Source organism: Somniosus microcephalus, chromosome 9 (assembly GCF_052327205.1).
Source record: "Somniosus microcephalus isolate GS21.2 chromosome 9, FLI_Smic_1.0, whole genome shotgun sequence".
Lineage (NCBI taxonomy): Eukaryota > Metazoa > Chordata > Chondrichthyes > Squaliformes > Somniosidae > Somniosus > Somniosus microcephalus.
Genome location: NC_140995.1, coordinates 252,944,110 through 252,965,191, shown reverse-complemented (window position 1 = coordinate 252,965,191; position 21,082 = coordinate 252,944,110). Strand labels below are relative to the sequence as shown.

General features: G+C 51.3%; 1 long non-coding RNA gene across 1 annotated transcript; it reads left to right on the top strand.

Annotated features, from left to right (window-relative positions):
- Nucleotides 1-640: 640 nt before the first annotated feature.
- On the top strand, nucleotides 641-20,703 carry LOC147113223 (uncharacterized). Its single transcript, XR_015079641.1, has 3 exons — nucleotides 641-834; nucleotides 18,976-19,125; nucleotides 20,572-20,703. It is a non-coding gene; the product is annotated as an uncharacterized LOC147113223 (long non-coding RNA).
- Nucleotides 20,704-21,082: the final 379 nt, after the last annotated feature.

The following is a 21,082-nucleotide window of genomic DNA, read 5'->3' as shown; positions in this document are numbered from 1 at the left end:
GTTCAGAGAGAGGGCACAGGGGAATGGGACTGAGGAGAGCGTTCAGAGAGGGCGCAGGGGAATGGGACTGAGGAGAGCGTTCAGAAAGAGGGCACAGGGGAATGGGACTGAGGAGAGCGTTCAGCGAGAGGGCACAGGGGAATGGGACTGAGGAGAGCGTTCAGAGAGAGGGCACAGGGGAATGGGACTGAGGAGAGCGTTCAGAGACAGGGCACAGGGGAATGTGACTGAGGAGTGCGTTCAGAGAGAGGGCACAGGGGAATGGGACTGAGGGGAGCGTTCAGAGAGAGGGCACAGGGGGATGGGACTGAGGAGAGCGTTCAGGGAGAGGGCACAGGAATGGGACTGAGGAGAGCGTTCAGAGAGAGGACATATAGGCTCTGTCTGGGAGCGAGCTCTGTCTGGGGCGTGGGACCTGTCTGTGGCGTGGGACCTGTCTGTGGCGTGGGACCTGTCTGGGGGCGGGCTCTGTCTGGGGGCGAGCTCTGTCTGGGAGCGAGCTCTGTCTGGGGCATGGGACCTGTCTGTGGCGTGGGACCTGTCTGGGGGCGGGCTCTGTCTGGGGGCAGGCTCTGTCTGGGGGCGGGCCCTGTCTGGGCCTTGTTTAATGGCTCCTGGCCTTTCTCTGTTACAGATCTGGATGAACCTCTCCTCACAGTGCACCAGAGTGTGAGTGACGTCCGAGGCGAGAATTACTACCGGGAGCGGACTGTTTTCCTTCGCTGCACCGTGAACTCGAACCCCCCTGCTCACTTCACCTGGAAACGGGGAACAGAGGTTGTAATTCAGAAGCAGGATGAGGGAGTAGACATCTACGAACCTCTGTACACACAGGTCAGTACTGACCCTCCTACAGTGCAGCGCTCCCTCAGTACTGCCCCTCCGACAGTGCAGCACTCCCTCAGTACTGCCCCTCCGACAGTGCAGCACTCCCTTAGTACTGCCCCTCCGACAGTGCGGCACTTCCTCAGTACTGCCCCTCCGACAGTGCAGCGCTCCCTCAGTACTGACCCTCCGACAGTGCGGCGCTCCCTCAGTACTGACCCTCCGACAGTGCGGCGCTCCCTCAGTACTGCCCCTCCGACAGTGCGGCACTTCCTCAGTACTGCCCCTCCGACAGTGCGGCACTTCCTCAGTACTGCCCCTCCGACAGTGCGGCACTTCCTCAGTACTGCCCCTCCGACAGTGCGGCGCTCCCTCAGTACTGACCCTCCGACAGTGCGGCGCTCCCTCAGTACTGACCCTCCGACAGTGCGGCGCTCCCTCAGTACTGCCCCTCCGACAGTGCGGCGCTCCCTCAGTACTGCTCCTCCGACAGTGCGGCGCTCCCTCAGTACTGCCCCTCCGACAGTGCAGCACTCCCTTAGTACTGCCCCTCCGACAGTGCGGCACTTCCTCAGTACTGCCCCTCCGACAGTGCAGCGCTCCCTCAGTACTGACCCTCCGACAGTGCGGCGCTCCCTCAGTACTGACCCTCCGACAGTGCGGCGCTCCCTCAGTACTGCCCCTCCGACAGTGCGGCACTTCCTCAGTACTGCCCCTCCGACAGTGCGGCACTTCCTCAGTACTGCCCCTCCGACAGTGCGGCACTTCCTCAGTACTGCCCCTCCGACAGTGCGGCGCTCCCTCAGTACTGACCCTCCGACAGTGCGGCGCTCCCTCAGTACTGACCCTCCGACAGTGCGGCGCTCCCTCAGTACTGCCCCTCCGACAGTGCGGCGCTCCCTCAGTACTGCCCCTCCGACAGTGCGGCGCTCCATCAGCACTGCACCTCCGACAGTGCGGCGCTCCCTCAGTACTGCACCTCCGACAATGCGGCGCTCCCTCAGTACTGCCCCTCCGACAGTGTGGCGCTCCCTCAGTACTGCACCTCCGACAGTGCAGCACTCCCTCATCAGACCGGAGGGAAGTGTGCAGTGGGGTTCCCAAGGGGTCGGTTCTAGGACCACTGCTTTTTTTGATATATATTAATGACTTGGATGTGGGTGTACAGGGCACAATTTCAAAATTTGCAGATGGTATGAAACTGTGAAATCTGGTAAACAGTGAGGAGGAGAGTGATAGACTTCAGGAGGACCTAGACAGGCTGGTGAAATGGGCGGACACGTGGCAGATGAAATCTAACGCAGAGAAGAGTGAAGGAATACATTTTAGTGTCATAGGGCAGGATTTTCATTGGGCCGTGGAGGCGGGATTGGAGGCGTGTGGGGGGTTAAAATCCTGAAATTGGGGGGCACGAACCCATCCCGCCCCCAACCCGCCTCCATGCCAGTTTCAAAGGAGGCGGATACCTGCCCCGCACTGGGACCTGCCTCCCCGAGGCTGGAAGGGGATTAGTGCCAATTAACTGCCTGTTAACAGGTAGTTAACAGGCAGTTTTTAGCCTAATCCCTATTTTTAATGTTGAAGTGTGGGATTCCCAGCGGCTCCAAACCACACCAAGTTAGTGAGGTGGGCCGTCGGGATGAAGGGCTTGGAGGGTTCGAGATCTCCGGTGTTCAGGTGAGTGATGGGTGCATGAGTGTAGAGGTAAGTGTGTTTGGTGTGTGTAAAGTGTTTAAAGTAGTTTAATTACCTTTACTCACCTTTACAGCCTTCCTTTCCTCAGGTCCCGGGAGTCCCTCATCTCACCGGCACAGAAAGCAGAATGGCCGCGAGCTGTCAAAAGTTCCAGCATTCAGCTTTCTGTTCCGGGGAGATCTCTAAATCATCCTGAGAGGAAGGAATTAACTTGGAGTACAGATTGTCAGTGTTTGACAGCTTCAAGCAGCTGTCAAACACTGATATTTCATCTGTCAAAAGGTCTTGACAGATGAAATATCAATCTGTGACGTCACCTGTTGCCAGGTGGCCCTTAATTGGCCTGCAGAGCCCGCTGGGCGGGTCAACAAGGTCAATCAAGTCAAAATCACATGGGTTGGCCACAACTCGATGGAGGCGGGACTACAACCCCAAAAGTTGTAGTCCCGCCTCCTACACGCCTCCGGTATCAAAATCCAGCCCATAGAGTTATACAGCACAAAAAGAGGCCCTTCGGCCCATCGTGTCCGTGCCGGCCATCAAGCCCTGTCTATTCTAATCCCATTTTCCAGCACTTGGTCCGTAGCCTTGTATGCTATGTCGTTTCAAGTGCTCATCCAAATGCTTCTTGAATGCTGTGAGGGTTCCTGCCTCTACCACATAGGTCATAGAAACATAGAAGATAGGAGCAGGAGTCGGCCATTCGGCCCCTCGAGCCTGCTCCGCCATTCAATGAGATCATGGCTGATCATCCAAATTCAGTACCCTGTCCCTGCCTTCTCCCCATATCCCTTGATCCCTTTAGCCTTAAGAATTATATCCAACTCTTTCTTGAATATAATTAATGAACTGGCCTCCAACGCCCTCTGTGGCAGAGAATTCCACAGGTTCACCACTCTCTGGGTGAAGAAATTCCTCCTCATTTCAGTCCTAAATGGCTTACCCCTTATCCTTAGACTGTGACCCCTGGTTCTGGGCTCCCCGGCCATCATAAACATCCTTCCTGCATCTAGTCTGTCCAGGCCTGACAGAATTTTATAGGTTTCGATGAGATCCCCTCTCAATCTTCTAAACTCCAGTGAGTATAAGCCCAATCGACACAATCTCTCCTCATACGTCATTCCTGCCATCCCAGGTATCAGCCTGGTGAATCTTCGCTGCACTCCTTCCATGGCAAGAACGTCCTTCCTCAGATAAGGCGACCAAAACTGCACACAATACACAAGGTGCGGTCTCACCAAGGCCCTGTACAACTGTAGCAAGACATCCTTGTTCCTGTACTCGAACCCTCTTGCTACGAAGGCCAACATACCATTTGCCTTCTTAACCGCCTGCTGCACCTGCATACTTACCTTCAGCGACTGGTGCATGAGAACACCCAGGTCTCTTTGCACTTCCCCGTCTCCCAATCTATTGCCATTCAAATAATAATCTGCCTTCCTGTTTTTGCCACCAAAGTGGATAACCTCACATTTATCCACATTAGACTGCATTTGCCATGTTTCTGCCCAATCACTCAACCTGTCCAAATCGTACTGGAGTTTCACGACATCCTCCTCACAGCATACCCTCCCACCCAGCTTTCAGGCAGTGAGTTCCAGATTCCAACCACCCTCTGGGTGAAAAAGTTTTTCCTCAAATCCCCTCTAAGCCTCCTGCCTCTTACCTTGAAACTATGCCCCCTGGTTATTGACTCCTCTACTAAGGGGAAAAGTTCCTTTCTATCTACCCTATCTATGCCCCTCATAATTTTGTACACCTCAATCAGGTCCCCCCTCAGCCTTCTCTGCTCTAAGGAAAACAACCCCAGCCTGTCCAGTCTCTCTTCATAGCTGAAACGCTCCAGCCCAGGTAACATCCTGGTGAATCTCCTCTGCACCCTCTCCAATGCAATCACATCCTTCCTCTAGTGTGGCGACCAGAACTGCACACAGTATTCCAGCTGTGGCCTAACTAGCGTTTTGTACAGCTCCATCATAACCTCCCTGCTCTTGCCTTCATTAGCCGAGGCATAGAATATAAGTATCCCATATGCCTTTTTAACCACCTTATCTACCTGTCCTGCTGCCTTCAGGGATCTATGTACATGTACACCAAGGTCCCTCTGATCCTCTGTCCTTCCTAGGGTCCTACCATTCATTGTGTATTCCCTTGCCTTGTTAGTCCTCCCAAAATGCATCACCTCACACTTTTCAGGGTTAAATTCCATTTGCCACTGTTCTGCCCATCTGACCAACCCGTCTATATCGTCCTGTAGCCTGAGGCTTCCCTCCTCGCTATTTACCACTTCACCAATTTTCGTGTCATCTGCGAACTTACTGATCATACCTCCTACATTCATATCTAAATCATTAATGTACACTACAAACAGCAAAGGACCCAGCACCAATCCCTGCGGTACACCACTGGACACAGGCTTCCAGTCACAAAATCAACCTTCGACCATCACCCTCTGCCTCCTGCCACTAAGCCAATTTTGGATCCAATGTGCCAAATTGCCCTGGATCCCATGGGCTCTTAGCTTCTTGACCAGTCTCTCATGTGGGACTTTGTCAAAAGCCTTACTGAAGTCCATGTGGACTACATCAACTGCACTACCCTCATCCACGCACCTAGTCACCCCCTCGAAAAATTCAATCAAATTGGTTAGACATGATCTCCCCCTGACAAAGCCATGCTGACTATCCTTGATTAATCCTTGCCTCTCCAAGTGGAGACTAATTCTGCCCCTCAGAATTTTTTCCAATAATTTCCCTACCACTGATGTTAGGCTCACTGGCCTGTAATTCCCTGGTTTATCCCTACTACCCTTCTTGAATAATGGTACTACGTTAGCTGTTCTCCAGTCCTCTGGCACCTCCCCTGTGGCCAGAGAGGCTCTGAAAATTTGTGTCAGAGCCCCTGCAATCTCCTCCCTTGCCTCACACAGCAGCCTGGGATACATCTCGTCTGGGCCTGAGGATTTATCCACTTTTAAGCCCGCTAAAACCATTAGTACCTCCTCCCTCTCAATACTAATTTGTTCAAGTATATCACAATCCCCCTGCCTGATTTCTATGCCTACATCGTCCTTCTCCATAGTGAACACAGATGCAAAATATTCATTTAAAACCTCACCCACATCTTCCGGCTCTACACACAGATTGCCACTTTGGTCCCTACTCTTTCCCTGGTTATCCTCTTGCCCTTAATATACTTATAAAACACCTTGGGATTTTCCTTTATTTTGCCCGCCAGTGTTTTTTCATGCCCCCCCCCCTTCGCTCTCCTAATTTCTTTTTTAAGTACCCCCCTGCACTTTCTATACTCCTCTAGGGCTTCCACTGTTTTTAGTCCTTTGTATCTGCCAAGAGCCTCCCTTATTTTCCTAATCCATTCTTGCATATCCCTCGACATCCAGGGTTCCCTGAGCTTGTTGGTCCCACCCTTGACCTTTACGGGAACTGTGGTAAACCACTGTTTGTATTCCACTGTGTACATGCCTGGACATGCCTCGGCTGACACCTCCCACAAGTCCTAGTATAAAGGTGACTGCTCCCCAGCCCTTTGTATTTCTGGACCGGTCGACCACTCGAGGCAGACCTTCATTCTTTTGTTAATAAAAGCCTTTAGTTACTCTCTTAACTCAGTCTTTTATGAGTAATTGATAGCGCATCAATTTTATTAACAAAATTTTTATAATGGAGAAGATCCTCACACCAGCATGCCTGGACTTAGATCATCAGGAGGCGGACTCATCCACCAAGTTTACTCACTGGCTTAAGTGTTTCGAAAAATTCCTGACCGCCTCCGCAGCAATCAAATCGGACGAGGACAAACTGGATGTCCTGACCTCCAAAGTGAACCATCGAGTGTACTCGGTCATCCAAGACGCGACCTCGTACGCGGACGCTATCAAGCTCCTCAAGGACCAGTACACGCGCCCAGTGAACGAAGTGTACGCCAGGCACCTTCTGGGGAGTCGTAAACAACAACCTGGGGAATCGACCGTGGAATACCTTCAGGCACTGTCTGTGCTTGGCCGGGCCTGTGGTTGTAAGGATGTAAAGGCCGCCGTGTACACAGAGGAACTTATCCGGGACGCTTTTGTAGCGGGCCACAGATCCAATTACACCCGACAGCGACTGTTGGAGCAGAGTGACCTCGACCTCAACAAGGCCTCTGAACTTGCACTATCATTGGATGCAGCCTACCGGGGCATGGATGCCTACTCCTCTGCACCGTGGACGCCGCGGGGAATGACAGCCTGGGACACGGTAGGACCGCCTCATAGCGCCGTGCCACCCCAGCCACACCCCAGCAACGGCCCAACTACCGCAGCAGTGTCCCAAGGCCAGACAGCAGTGCCCCAAGGCCAGAAATGCTACTTCTGTGGCCAGGCAAAACACCCCAGAGCACGCTGCCCAGCGAAAAATGCGATCTGCTCGGGCTGCGGGAAGAAGGGACACTACGCTAACGTCTGCAGGGCCAAAGCCACCCCGAACCCCAGCAGCGCCGCGTGTGGGCCATGCGGGCCGCCATCTTGGGCCTCCCCGGCCATGTGCGAACCACCGGTACAGCAGCCATTTTGGACGCCTCCAGCCACATGGGGATCATGGACGCCGCCATCTTGGACGACAGCCGGAACGCAGCAGGCCCCCAACACCGCCTCATCTGATACCCGCAGCGACACACCGACCCCTACGCTGGCATCCGTTACACTGGACCAAGCGAGACCGCACCAGCTGGCCAGTTCCACAATGGACATTAAGGTAAATGGCCACGATACAATCTGCCTTTTTGACTCTGGGAGCACGGAGAGCTTCATCCACCCCGACACGGTGCGGCGTTGCTCTCTCCCAGTCCTGCCTGTGCACCAGCGGATTTCTATGGCCTCCGAGTCCCAGTCGGCGGACATCGGCGGCTACTGCGTAGTGACACTCGTAGTAGACGGGACCGTGTACGATCATTTTAAACTTCTGGTCCTGCCCGACCTCTGCGCTGCCGTCCTGCTGGGGTTAGATTTTCAGTGCCACCTTAAAAGTGTTACGATGGCGTACGGTGGACCCCTACCCCCACTCACAGTCCGCAGCCAGCAGCTCCCAAATTGCCCGCCGCGCACCAGGTGCAACCTCTCCACACTCAGAGTCACCCCCCCCCCCCCCCCACTGTTTGCTAACCTCACCCCCGACTGTAAGCCCATCGCCACAAAGAGCAGGCGATACAGTGCCGGGGACAGGGTTTTCATTAAAACCGAAGTGGAGCGGCTCCTGAAGGAAGGGATTATTGAGGGCAGCACCAGCCCCTGGCGAGCCCAGGTTGTGGTCGTTAAGACCGGCGAGAAGCAGCGCCTGGTCATCGACTACAGCCAGACAATAAATCGCTACACCCTGCTGGACGCCTACCCACTCCCCCGCATAGCTGATATGGTCAACCAGATCGCGCAGTACCGCGTCTTCTCGACCATTGACCTGAAATCAGCGTACCACCAGCTCCCTATCCGCCCTGAGGACCGCCAGTATACTGCCTTTGAGGCAAACGGCCGCCTCTACCACTTCCTTAGGGTTCCCTTTGGCGTCACCAACGGGGTCTCCGTCTTCCAAAGGGAGATGGACCGGATGGTAGATCAAAATGCGTTGCAGGCCACTTTCCCATATCTGGACAATGTGACCATCTGCGGCCGTGACTTGCAGGACCATGACGCAAACCTCGAAAAATTCCTCCGCACCGCCCAACTCCTGAACCTGACATATAACAAGGAGAAGTGCATATTCTGCACAAACCGCCTCGCCATCCTTGGCTGTGTTGTGGAACACGGAGTCATCGGCCCCGACCCCGACCGGATGCGTCCCCTTATGGAACTCCCACTGCCCCACTGCCTCAAGGCCCTGAAGAGGTGCCTAGGGTTTTTCTCCTATTATGCCCAGTGGGCCCCCTACTATGCGGACAAGGCCCATCCGCTGATCAAGTCCACCTCTTTTCCCTTGACAGCAGAGGCCCGCTTAGCCTTCCACCGTATCAAGGAAGACATTGCCAAAGCCACCATGCACGCAGTGGACGAATCCATCCCCTTCCAGGTGGAAAGCGACGCGTCCGACTTTGCCCTGGCCGCTACCCTCAATCAGGCGGGGAGACCCGTGGCCTTCTTTTCACGAACCCTCCAAGGCCCGGAGACCAGACACTCCGCTGTTGAGAAGGAGGCCCAGGCGATTGTGGAGGCTGTGCGTCATTGGAGGCACTACCTGGCCGGAAAACGATTTACCCTGCTCACTGACCAACGTTCAGTTGCTTTCATGTTTAACAACAAGCAGAGGGGCAAAATCAAAAATGACAAGATCTTGAGGTGGAAAATCGAACTTTCCACCTACAATTACGAGATCTTGTACCGGCCCGGGAAGCTCAATGAACCCCCGGATGCGCTATCGCGTGGCACCTGCGCCAGCGCGCAGATCGATAGACTGCGGGCCCTCCACAATGACCTCTGCCACCCGGGGGTCACCAGGTTCTTCCACTTCATCAAGGCCCGCAACCTGCCTTACTCTATTGAGGAGGTCAGGACCATGACCAGGAACTGCCAAGTCTGCGCTGAGTGCAAACCGCACTTTTATAGACCAGACAGGGCCCACCTGATAAAAGCCACTCGCCCCTTCGAGCGCCTGAGCGTTGATTTTAAAGGGCCTCTCCCCTCCTCCGACCGCAATGTGTACTTCCTCAATATTATTGATGAGTACTCCCGTTTCCCGTTCGCCATCCCCTGCCCGGACATGACCAGTGCCACGGTCATTAAATGTCTGAACGGCCTCTTCCCCCTGTTCGGTTTCCCCAGCTATATCCATAGCTGTTAAGTATGTGTATTGTATTGAACAATTAACACAAAGACTTAAACGTATAACTCCAACAGGTCTTTACTGGTTGGAGGTAGGGACTATACATAGGTCTTTACTTCATGCCCACAGGCGGGAACTGAGGGGGATCAGTACCCACTGTACTATTTATACCCCTATGGCCAGGAGTGGTACTGCGTATCACTACGCCCAACAAGTAGTGCAGTCCTGTGCATAGGTTCAAAGTAGCACACATATTACATACACAACATTCCTCCCTTCCTAGCTTTACAGTCATCTCCCCATTTAACATAACGTAATAACATATATACATATATAACTTCAGGTTTACATAACAGAATAACATAGATACATAGATAACTTCATGTCAAAACAGATCACAGATTCAGTCTCTGCGGAAAACAGTTCACAGATTCAATCTCTGTGGTGGAGTCAGTTCACGTTGCTGGAGTGACTCATTCAATAGTCCTTCCATGGATTTAACAGTTTGAACTTCCGAACTGAATTGGCTCCGTTCGGAGGGACCACGTGTGTGATCTGGTAGAGGTAATAATGGTTCAGATGGGTCATCTTCTGTTTCAACTTTCCCTTTTCTGCTTCTTGGAGACTCTCTGGGCTCCACTGTCAGCTGCCAGCTGCATGCGCAGTTCCTCCTTCTCTCCCTCCTTTTTCCGTAGTAGAGCCACCTTCTCCCAATGTTCCGTAGACTTTCGGTGCTCCTCCATGATTTCTGTATGGTGGGAGTCGAAGTTACAAGTTGGGCAGGACAGGACATAGTAATATTCGGTGTCGTCCTGATCTAGGCCAGCGAGAGGGTCTTCTATTTCCTCCATACCCAGCTGGGCGTTAGCCAGCTTTTGTTCCAAGTCCAGACATCTTTCCTGAAGAGACTTCTTCATGCGTACCTCTTCATCCAGCTTTTTCTGGGCTTTCAGCAAGTCGTTTACTAATGACCTCATTTGAGATTTTACTACTTCAACTTCTTTTGGAGATTGATTGATCGGACTATTCAATCCCTCTACCGGAGCAGCTGTTTCAGCGGTCTGTTGTTCTACGTTGACGTGAGTCAGCATACTTTTGGCATCCAAGGGCTGCTCTGTTGCAGTCATCTCAGTCTGTGTTGCCACCTCAGCTCTTCCAATAACCTTTGAGAGCTCCGAACCCCTTTCGTTTGAATATTGAAGTTCGTGTTCAAGTTTTTCCCATTTCAGAGTCCTGTCCGTCAGCATATGCAGGAGTTGGCTGACCGTTAACTCCTCTGACATCAGACGGTTTGTGTGCTCCTGCTCCATTTTCTCCATCAGCTGCTTCTGTTGTCTTTCCAGATTCTCCAACTCTATATCAAAGAACTCTTTCGTTGCATTCAACTCTTGCTCACAACGGCGAAGCATTTGTTCTAATTGCTGTTGTAGTTTGAAATGGAGTTGAGTTCGAGCCCGGTGTCCCTCAGAAATGGGCACATCAGTAGACTTGCCAGACTCAGAATCCACAGTTAAACTATGTTGTTGTTGCTCAGTGGAATTCTGTGCTGAAACTTTGTCTTTTGCACCTGAGTTGGGCTTACCATCATCCGTTCCAGAGTCTGGGCCGACTATCTTCACCGAGTTCTCACTCGTTATTGTTTGTAGGAAATGCCAGTCCATATTCATTTTCCTAATCCACTCCCGTCCTAGTAGTGGAGAACCTCCTTCAGATATCACATATAAGTCCATTATTTGACTGTCTTCGCCCTTGTGGACCACTGCAACCTCTATTTTCCCGATGGGGTACACTCTTTGCCCCGTGTATGTTTTCAATATAATCCCCGTATCCTGTAGGGGAATATGTTGGAATAACTTTCCGTAATCTTTCTTATTTATGACCGTCAATGCCGATCCAGTGTCCAATTCCAGTTTTACTTGGACTCCTTCTATCTGAAGAGTGACCCAAATTGTCTGGAGGTCTGCACCCTTACCAGCGTTGAGTACTCTTAAGCTAGCCAGTTCATTACAGCTTAAGCTAGCCAGTTCATTACTGCTAGCGTCTGAATCGGACTCCTGTTCGGTCACCTTGTGTACCTTTGCGTATTTTCCTTGCGGTGACTTCTTGTTGCTGGTCTTCTTCCCTGACCTGCATACTCTAGCTATATGTCCAAGCCTACCACAAGTTCTACATTCTTGGTTTTTAAACCAACACTGGTTCTGATCATGCGTTGTCTTTCCACAACGATAACATTTGCCAGAACTCACACCCAATTTGTGTGCACTGAGCTCCGGTGACCGTAGCTGCATTACTGCCGTGCCTCTCGCTGCGGCTTCGTGTGCTGCTGCCATAGTGACCGCCTTCTCAAGCGTCAGCTCATTCTCCTCGAGCAGTCGCTTTTGTGTATCCTGTTTAAATAAACCACACACAAATTTGTCTCGAAGTGCCTCTGTCAGTCCCGTTCCAAACTGGCAATATTTCGCTAATTTACGCAATTCCAGCAAATAATCAGCATTGCTTTCATGCTGTAGCTGCCTTCTGTCGTAAAATTTAAATCGTTCCGCTAGCATCAGCGGCGTGGGGTTTAGATGATCTTTCAGGACAGTAACAATCTCATCGAACGTCTTATCCGCCGGTTCATCTGGTGATAACAGGTGTTTCAATTGCCCGTATGTCTTCGCACCCATTAAATTTAATAATGTTAGAGCTTTATCTTGGTCACGAATTTTATTGGCCTTACAATAATTTTTTACTCTTTCAACATATATGGCCCAATCTTCGAGGTCACTATCAAAGATGTTAATATTCCCGTGTTTAGGCATTGTAGATTTGCAATTTCTCAGATTTTTTTTTTTTTTTTACTGCTATCCAAGATGGCGGCTTCCCGCTCTTGCCGTCGTCCTCCGCCCACAAAATGGCGGTTTTCCCGCTTCTGCCTTCTTCCCCAGCGGTTTTCCCGCGAAAAATGGCGGCTTTCCCGCGCTTCTCGCTCTCCCCGCCCACTTCAATGGCGGTTTTCCCGCGCTTCTCGTCGCTGACTTTCAGCCCGACTGCGGCTCGTATCTCCTGTGCGATCGCTGGTGCGCCGCCCGCCCGAAACGGTTCTCAGCCCTTATCACCGGTGCGATCGCTGGCCCGCTAAGCGCCTCCTGCTTGAAGCGGCTCCCGGCCTCTGGCTCACCCGCTCGGCGGCTCTTGCTCGCTCCCTCCCGGGCTCTGGCTTACCCGCTCGCGCCCTCCCGGGCTCTGGCTTACCCACGAGGTTATGGAGGCTTCAGGGTCCTAATGCCTGTCGCTTCCAGTCGCTGGAAGCTGTCAGGATTTCTGCTGCCCTTCAGTTTTCAGTGGGGTGTTGAGGATTGGAACCTCTCTTCAACGTCCTGTCTTTGGACGAAGCCGCTGTGGAATAACTGCCGCAGGGTTCGAACCGACTCGTCGCCAGTGTTAAGTATGTGTATTGTATTGAACAATTAACACAAAGACTTAAACGTATAACTCAAACAGGTCTTTACTGGTTGGAGGTAGGGACTATACATAGGTCTTTACTTCATGCCCACAGGCGGGAACTGAGGGGGATCAGTACCCACAGTACTATTTATACCCCTATGGCCAGGAGTGGTACTGCGTATCACTACGCCCAACAAGTAGTGCAGTCCTGTGCATAGGTTCAAAGTAGCACACTTATTACATACACAACAATAGCGACCGGGGCTCATCGTTTATGAGCGACGAACTCCGTCAGTACCTGCTAACTAGGGGTATTGCCACAAGCAGGACCACCAGTTACAACCCCCGGGGGAACGGGCAGGTGGAAAGAGAGAATGCGACAGTTTGGAAGGCCGCCCTGCTAGCCTTAAAGTCTAGGGGCCTTCCGACCTCCCGCTGGCAGGATGTGCTCCCCGATGCGCTCCACTCTATTCGGTCACTGCTCTGCACTGCCACTAACGCCACCCCTCATGAGAAAATGTTTGTCTTCCCAAGGAAGTCCACATCGGGGACATCGCTACCGCCATGGCTGACGTCCCCAGGGCCGGTCCTACTGAGAAGGCACGTGAGGACCCATAAAACGGACCCCCTGGTCGAGAGGGTCGACCTCCTCCACGCCAACCCCCAGTATGCTTACATTGCATACCCGGACGGGCGGGAGGACACAGTCTCCATAAGAGACCTTGCACCCTCGGGGGCCGCAGTAACCCACTACTCACTACCACCCACCCCCCCCACGATCCGATATCCAGCCCCAGCAGATGGCAGGCCTGGGCCCCGCGACCCGCTCGACATCTACGAGGAGGACACGCCTGTGCCACAGCCCACGCAGGACTCGACGCCGGAAGCTCCACTACCCCTGCCGTCGCCACGCCGATCACAGCGGCAGACAAGACCTCCGGAGAGACTCCAATACACTAACTTTTAATACACTTCACCCCGCCGGACTCAATTTTAAACAAGGGGTGAATGTGGTAAACCACTGTTTGTATTCCACTGTGTACATGCCTGGACATGCCTCGGCTGACTCCTCCCACAAGTCCTAGTATAAAGGTGACTGCTCCCCAGCCCTTTGTATTTCTGGACCGGTCGACCACTCGAGGCAGACCTTCATTCTTTTGTTAATAAAAGCCTTTAGTTACTCTCTTAACTCTCAGTCTTTTATGAGTAATTGATAGCGCATCAGGAACATGTTGGCGTTGTACTCTCTCCTTTCTGAAAGGCTCCCATTGCTCTGATGTGGATTTTCCTACAAGTAGTTGGCGTTTCCTTTTGGTAGGAAGAACGAGGAGAGGCAATATAAACTAAAGGGTACAATTCTAAAGGGGGTGCATGAACAGAGGGACCTGGGGGTATGTGTGCACAAATTATTGAAGGTGGCAGGGCAGGTTGAGAAAGTAGTTAAAAAAGCTTACGGGATCCTGGGCTTCATGACTAGAGTCACTGGGCTGGATTTTTATTGAGGAGGCAGGTAGGAGGCGGGACTACAACTTTCGGGGTTGTAGTCCCGCCTCCATTGAGTTCTAGCCAACCCACGTGATTTTGACTTGATTGACCTTGTTGTCCCGCCATGTGGGCTCTGCAGGCCAATTAAGGGCCACCCGGCAACAGGTGATGTCACAGATTGATATTTCATCTGTCAAGACTTTTTGACAGATGAAATATCAGCATTTCACAGCTGTTTGAAGCTGTCAAACACTGACAATCTGTACTCCAAGTTAATTCATTCCTCTCAGGCTGATTTAGAGATCTCCCCGGAACAGAAAGCTGAAAGCTGCAACTTTTGAAAGATCGCGGCCATTCTGCTTTCTGTGCCGATGAGATGAGGGACTCCCGAGACCTGAGGGAAGGAAGGCTGCAAAGGTAAGTACATGTAAGTAAAACTTCTTTAAACACTTTACACACACCAAACACACTTACCTCTGCACTCATGCACCCATCACTCACCTGAACATCAGACATCTCAAACCCTCCAAGCCCTTCATCCCGACGGCCCACCTCGCTAACTTGGCGTGGTTTGGAGCCGTCGGGAATTCCACACTTCAGCGTTAAAAATAGGGATTAGGCTAAAAACTGTTCCGTAACCTTGCATTTATCCACCTTATGCTGCATTTGCCATGCATCTGCCCAATCACCCAATCTGTCCAAATCGTACTGGAGTTTCTCTGCCTCCTCCTCACAGCACCCATGCCCACCCAGCTTTGTGTCGTCTGCAAACTTGGATATATTACATCTAGTTCCCTCATCTAGATCATTTATATATATATATATTGTGAATAGCTGGGGTCCTAGCACCGATCCCTGCGGTACCCCACTAGTCACTGCCTGCCACTCGGAAAAAGACCCGTTTATTCCAACTCTTTGCTTCCTGTCTGCCAACCAATTCTCTATCCAAGACAGTACCTTACCCCCAATCCCATGTGCTTTAAATTTACACACTAATCTCTTATGCGGGACCTTATCGAAAGCCTTCTGAAAGTCCAAATACATCACATCCACTGGTTCTCCCTTATCTATTCTACCAGTTACATCCTCAAAAATTCCAGTAGATTAGTCAAGCATGATTTACCTTTTGTAAATCATGTTGACTTTGTCCGATCCTGTTCATGTTTTCCAAGTGCTCTGCTATTACATCTTTTATAATGGACTCTAGCATTTTCCCCACTACCGATGTCAGGCTTACCGGTCTGTAATTCCCTGTTTTCTCTCTCCCACCTTTTTTAAATAGTGGGGTAACATTAGCTACCCTCCAATCCATGGAACTGTTCCAGAGTCTATAGAATTTTGGAAGATGACCAGCAATGCATCTACTATTTCTAGGGCCACTTCCTTAAGTACCCTAGGATGTAGATTATCAGGCCCTGGGGATTTATCGGCCTTCAATTTCCCTAACACCATTTCCCTACAAATACTGATTTCATTCAATTCCTCCCTCTCATTTGACCCTATTTTCCCCGACATCTCTGGGAGGTTATTTGTGTCCTCCTTTGTGAAGACACAAAATATGTATTTAGTTGGTCAGCCATTTCTTTGTTCCCCATTATAAATTCCCCTGATTCTGACTGCAAGGGACCTACGCTTGACTTCACCAATCTTTTTCTCTTCACATATCTATAGAAGCTTTTACAGTCAGCTTTTATGTTCCCTGCAAGCTTACTCTCATAATCTATTTCCCCCCTCTTAATTAATCCTTTTGTCCTCCTTTGCTGAATCCTAAACTGCTCCCAATCCTCAGGTTTGCTGCTTTTTCTAGCCAAATTATATGTCCTCTCCTTGGATCTTATGCTATCCCTAATTTCCCTTGTTAGCCACGGTTGAGTCACATTTTTTGTTTTATTTTTATGCCAAACAGGGATGAACAAATTCTGTAGTTCATCCATGCGATCTTTAAATGTTTGCCATTGCCTATCCACCGTCAACCCTTTAAGTAGCATTCCCCAATCCATCCTAGCCAACTCGCGCCTTATACCATCGTAGTTTCCTTTATTTAAATTCAGGACCCTAGTCTCTGAGTCAAATACTTCACTCTCCATTTTAATGAAGAATTCTATCATATTATGATCGCTCCTCCCCAAGGGGCCTCGCACAACAAGATTGCTAATTAATCCTTTCTCATTACATAATACCCAGCCTAAGATGGCCTGATCTCTAGTTGGTTCCTCGACATATTGGTCCAGGAAACCATCCCATATACAGTCTAGGAATTCCTCCTCCACAGTATTGTTACTAATTTGGTTAGCCCAATCTATATGTAGATTAAAGTCACCCATGATAACTGCTGTGCCCTTATTGCACGCATCTCTAATTTCCCATTTAATGCCATCCCCAACCTCAGCGTTACTGTTTGGGGGTCTGTATACAACTCCCACTGTTTTCTGCCCCTTGGTATTTCTCAGCTCTACCCATACAGATTCCACATCATCAGAGCTAATATCCTTCCTTACTATTGTGTTAATCTCCTCTTTAACCAGCAATGCTACCCCACCTCCTTTTCCTTTTTTACCTGTCCTTCCTGAATATTGAATACCCCTGGATGTTGAATTCCCAGTCTTGGTCACCCTGGAGCCATGTCTCCGTAATCCCAATTATATCATATCCATTTACATCTATTTGCGCAGCTAATTCATCCACCTTATTACGAATGCTCCTTGCATTAAGACACAAAGCCTTCAGGCTTGATTTTTTGACACTCTTAGTCCTTTTAGAATTCTTATTTACTGTGGCCAATAAGAATTTGTTTGATTTACACCCTTGATTTCTCTGCCTTCCACTTTGCTTTTCTCCTTCCTGTCTTTTGTTTCTATCCTTGCTTCCCTTTCCTCTGTCTCCTTGCACAGGTTCCCAACCCCCTGCCATTTTAGTTTAAACCCTTCCCAACAGCACTAGCAAACACTACCCCTAGGACATCGGTTCTGGTCCCACCCAGGTGCAAACTGTCCAGTTTGTACTGGTCCCACCTCCCCCAGAACCGGTTCCAATGTCCCAGGAATTTGAATCCCTCTCCCTTGCACCATTCCTCTAGCCACGTATTCATCGGAAATATCCTTCTATTTCTACTCTGACTAGCACGTGGCACTGGTAGCAATCCTGAGAGTACTACCTTTGAGAGCCTATTTTTTAATTTACCTCCTAACTCCCTATATTCAGCTTTTAGGACCTCATCCCAGTTTTTACCTATATCGTTGGTACCTATATGCACCACGACAACTGGCTGTTCACCCTCCCCCTCCAGAATGCCCTGCAGCCGCTCCAAGACATCCTTGACCCTTGCACCAGGGAGGCAACATACCATCCTGGAGTCTCGTTTGCGGCCGCAGAAACGCCTATCTATTCCCCTTACAATAGAATCCCCTATCACTATAGCTCTCCCACTCTTTTTCCTCCCGTCCCGTGCAGCAGAACCACCCATGGTGCCAGGAGGTTGGCTGCTGCTGCCTTCCCCCGATAAGCCATCTCCCTCAACAATATCCAAAGTGGTATATCTGTTTGAAAGGGGATTGGCCACAGGGGACCCCTGCACTACCTGCCTGCGCCTACTACTCTGCCTGCCGGTCACCCATTCCCTTCCTTCCTGTGCAGCCTTTACCTGTGGTGTGACCAACTGATTAAACATGATATCCACGATGTCCTCAGCATCACGAATGCTCCAGTATGTATCCATTCGCAGCTCCAGCGCTGCAATGCGGTCTGTCAGTAGCTCCAGCTGGATACACTTCCCGCACACATGGTCGTCAGGGACACAGGAAGTGTCCCTGATTTCTGACATAGCACAGGAGGAGCATGCCACGGGGCCAAGCTGTCCTGCCATGACTTACCCTTTAATTAATTTAAATCAAATCAATACCACTAATTACACTACAATTAAATGATATACTCAAGGGCCCTTGGTTACTAGCACTCCCCGATACACAACAGAGACCTTAGAAACTATAACCACAAAAATTAAGACCATCTAAATTTTATAAACTATTAATCTTAACTGTCAATCTATAGAGTAGTATAAATACTCACCTGGCCGTACTCACCCAATCAGCTGCTTCCTCTTGCCCGCGTCACTTTTTGAATCATGATTTTCTGCCCTTGCCGCGCATTCCTATGCAGAGCTAGACAGGTAGCTAACAACTTGGTATCTTCCCATAAAAATCACAAGGCTTGACTTTTCTTGTAAGCTTTACTGAAAGATTCTTATTGTGAAACTGAAATACAATACAGAAGTGGAAGCATACATTAGTACACAAGCACATAACTGATATGCATACACAAACTTAGGTAAGCGTGAGCAACACAGTACATTTGGCATGTAACTTACCAAAACACGTGAAAACACAGCTTACTGTGAATATACATTTAGCAAACTGAAAGGCATTCTCTTACATTCACTTTAAATTAGCCCTGTACATAGTGCATCAAAATACAGCTACAAGGTAACCAGCTAGATACAGAGAGTGAGCAATTCACGGCTAGCTGTGTAGGTTTGCTTACAGAGAAAGGTTACAAACTGAACATTTTCTGCAAAATATAGTGTACACTAATCATCTATAACATTCTCAAGTACTTACAGACAAATAGTGTCCAAGGCCGAAGCGTAACAAGAAAATAACTGCAACGCCATGTGTCGAGCTGCAGGTCTTATGATATACAGCAATTTTACTTTACAGCAATTTTACTTTACTGCACTTGCTAGGTACCAAATATCCACTAGGTGGCGGCACACAATGGGAATCGACCCAAATTACTCAAACCCCTGAATTAACTTGAAAACTAACATAAATTCCTAAAGGAAGGCAGCACACGTGATGTGGCTCCGGAACGCCGTCGCTGGTCTGTGAGATTGGTAAGCCTCTGAAAGAAAGCCCGCGAAAGTGAGTTTAACTACTCACTGAAACTCCGCTCCCGACACTGGCCTCAATCAGCTCCCTCCCCTTGTACCAACGTCAATTCTGACTTCTGACGTCACTCTTTGAAAATTCTGCCGGTGCTCAGTTGGTATCGCCGCTCCTCCCAGATCCGCACTGCCACCGCCGCTGCTGCTGCTGTGGGGCCTACCTGCGCCTCGGGCTCTCTTTATATTACCGCCTCGCCGCTCCTCCCAGGTCCGCACTGCCACCTCGCCACTCCTCCCAGGTCCGCACTGCCGCCGCCTCGCCACTCCTCCCAGGTCTGCACTGCCGCCGCCGCCGCCTTGCCGCTCCTCCCAGGTCCGCACTGCCGCCGCCGCCACCTCGTCACTCCTCCCAGGTCCGCACTGCCGCCGTCGCCTCGCCGCTCCTCCCAGGTCCGCACTGCCGCCGCCGCCGCCTCGCCGCTCCTCCCAAGTCCGCACTGCCGCCGCCGCTCCTCCCAGGTCCGCACTGCCGCCTCGCCGCTCCTCCCAAGTCCGCACTGCCACCTCGCCGCTCCTCCCAGGTCCGCACTGCCGCCGCCGCCACCTCGTCACTCCTCCCAGGTCCGCACTGCCGCCTCGCCGCTCCTCCCAAGTCCGCACTGCCACCTCGCCGCTCCTCCCAGGTCCGCACTGCCGCCGCCGCCACCTCGTCACTCCTCCCAGGTCCGCACTGCCGCCGTCGCCTCGCCGCTCCTCCCAGGTCCGTACTGCCGCCGCCGCCTCGCCGCTCCTCCCAGGTCCGCACTGCCGCCTCGCCGCTCCTCCGAGGTCCGCACTACCGCCTCGCCGCTCTTTCCAGGTCCGCACTGCCGCCGCCTCGCCACTCCTCCCAGGTCCGTACTGCCGCCGCCGCCTCGCCGCTCCTCCCAGGCCCGCACTGCCGCCTCGCCGCTCCTCCCAGGCCCGCACTGCCGCCTCGCCGCTCCTCCCAGGTCTGCACTGCCGCCTCGCCGCTCCTCCCAGGTCTGCACTGCCGCCTCGCCGCTCCTCCCAGGCCCGCACTGCTGCCTCGCCGCTCCTCCCAGGTCTGCACTGCCGCCTCGCCGCTCCTCCCAGGCCCGCACTGCTGCCTCGCCGCTCCTCCCAGGTCTGCACTGCCGCCGCCGCCGCCTCGCCGCTCCTCCCAGGCCCGCACTGCCACCGCTGCAGGGCCCTATATAATTGCAGTAAGATGTCTTTACTCTTATACTCAAATCCTCTTGTAATAAAGGGCAACATACCATTTGCTTTCCTAATTGCTTGCTGTACCTGCATGTTAACTTTCAGTGATTCTTGCCAATTAATTTTGTTGCGATACTTCATACGGAATCCAGTGGATCCCCTGATGTTCTGCGGCCTCTCTGATGGAAGATCTCAGAATCGTGGCAGCAACTAAACGCTGTGCTTTCCTCACAGGGTGAAACGAAAGTTCTGAAACTGAAGGATTTGAGACCTCGGGATTACGCCAACTTCAGCTGCCTGGTGTCGGTCCGGAATGTGTGCGGTATTCCCGACAAATCCACATCTTTCATGTTAAAAAATACCACAGGTCAGTGGCACACACACTCCTGTTTAAATCAGTTATGGGATTTTAATAGGGGAATCACTGGGACACTGGCTCTCGGCCCTAAGAAGGACTAGTTTGGGTTTAGATCATGAGAGAGAGAGAATGAGAGAGACCGAAAGAGAGTGAGAGACAGAGAGAAAGTGAGTGAGAGAGTGAGCGAGAAAGAGAGAGTGAAAGAGGTTAACAAAGCAGTTAATGAAGCCTATGGGATCCTTGGCTTTATAAATAGAGGCAGAGACTACAAAAGACAGGAAGTGATGCTAAAACTTTATAAAACACTGGTTCGGTCTCACTTTAGGGAGGATGTGAAGGCTTTGGGCAGCGTACAGATGAGATTTAGGAGAATGATTCCAGGGATGA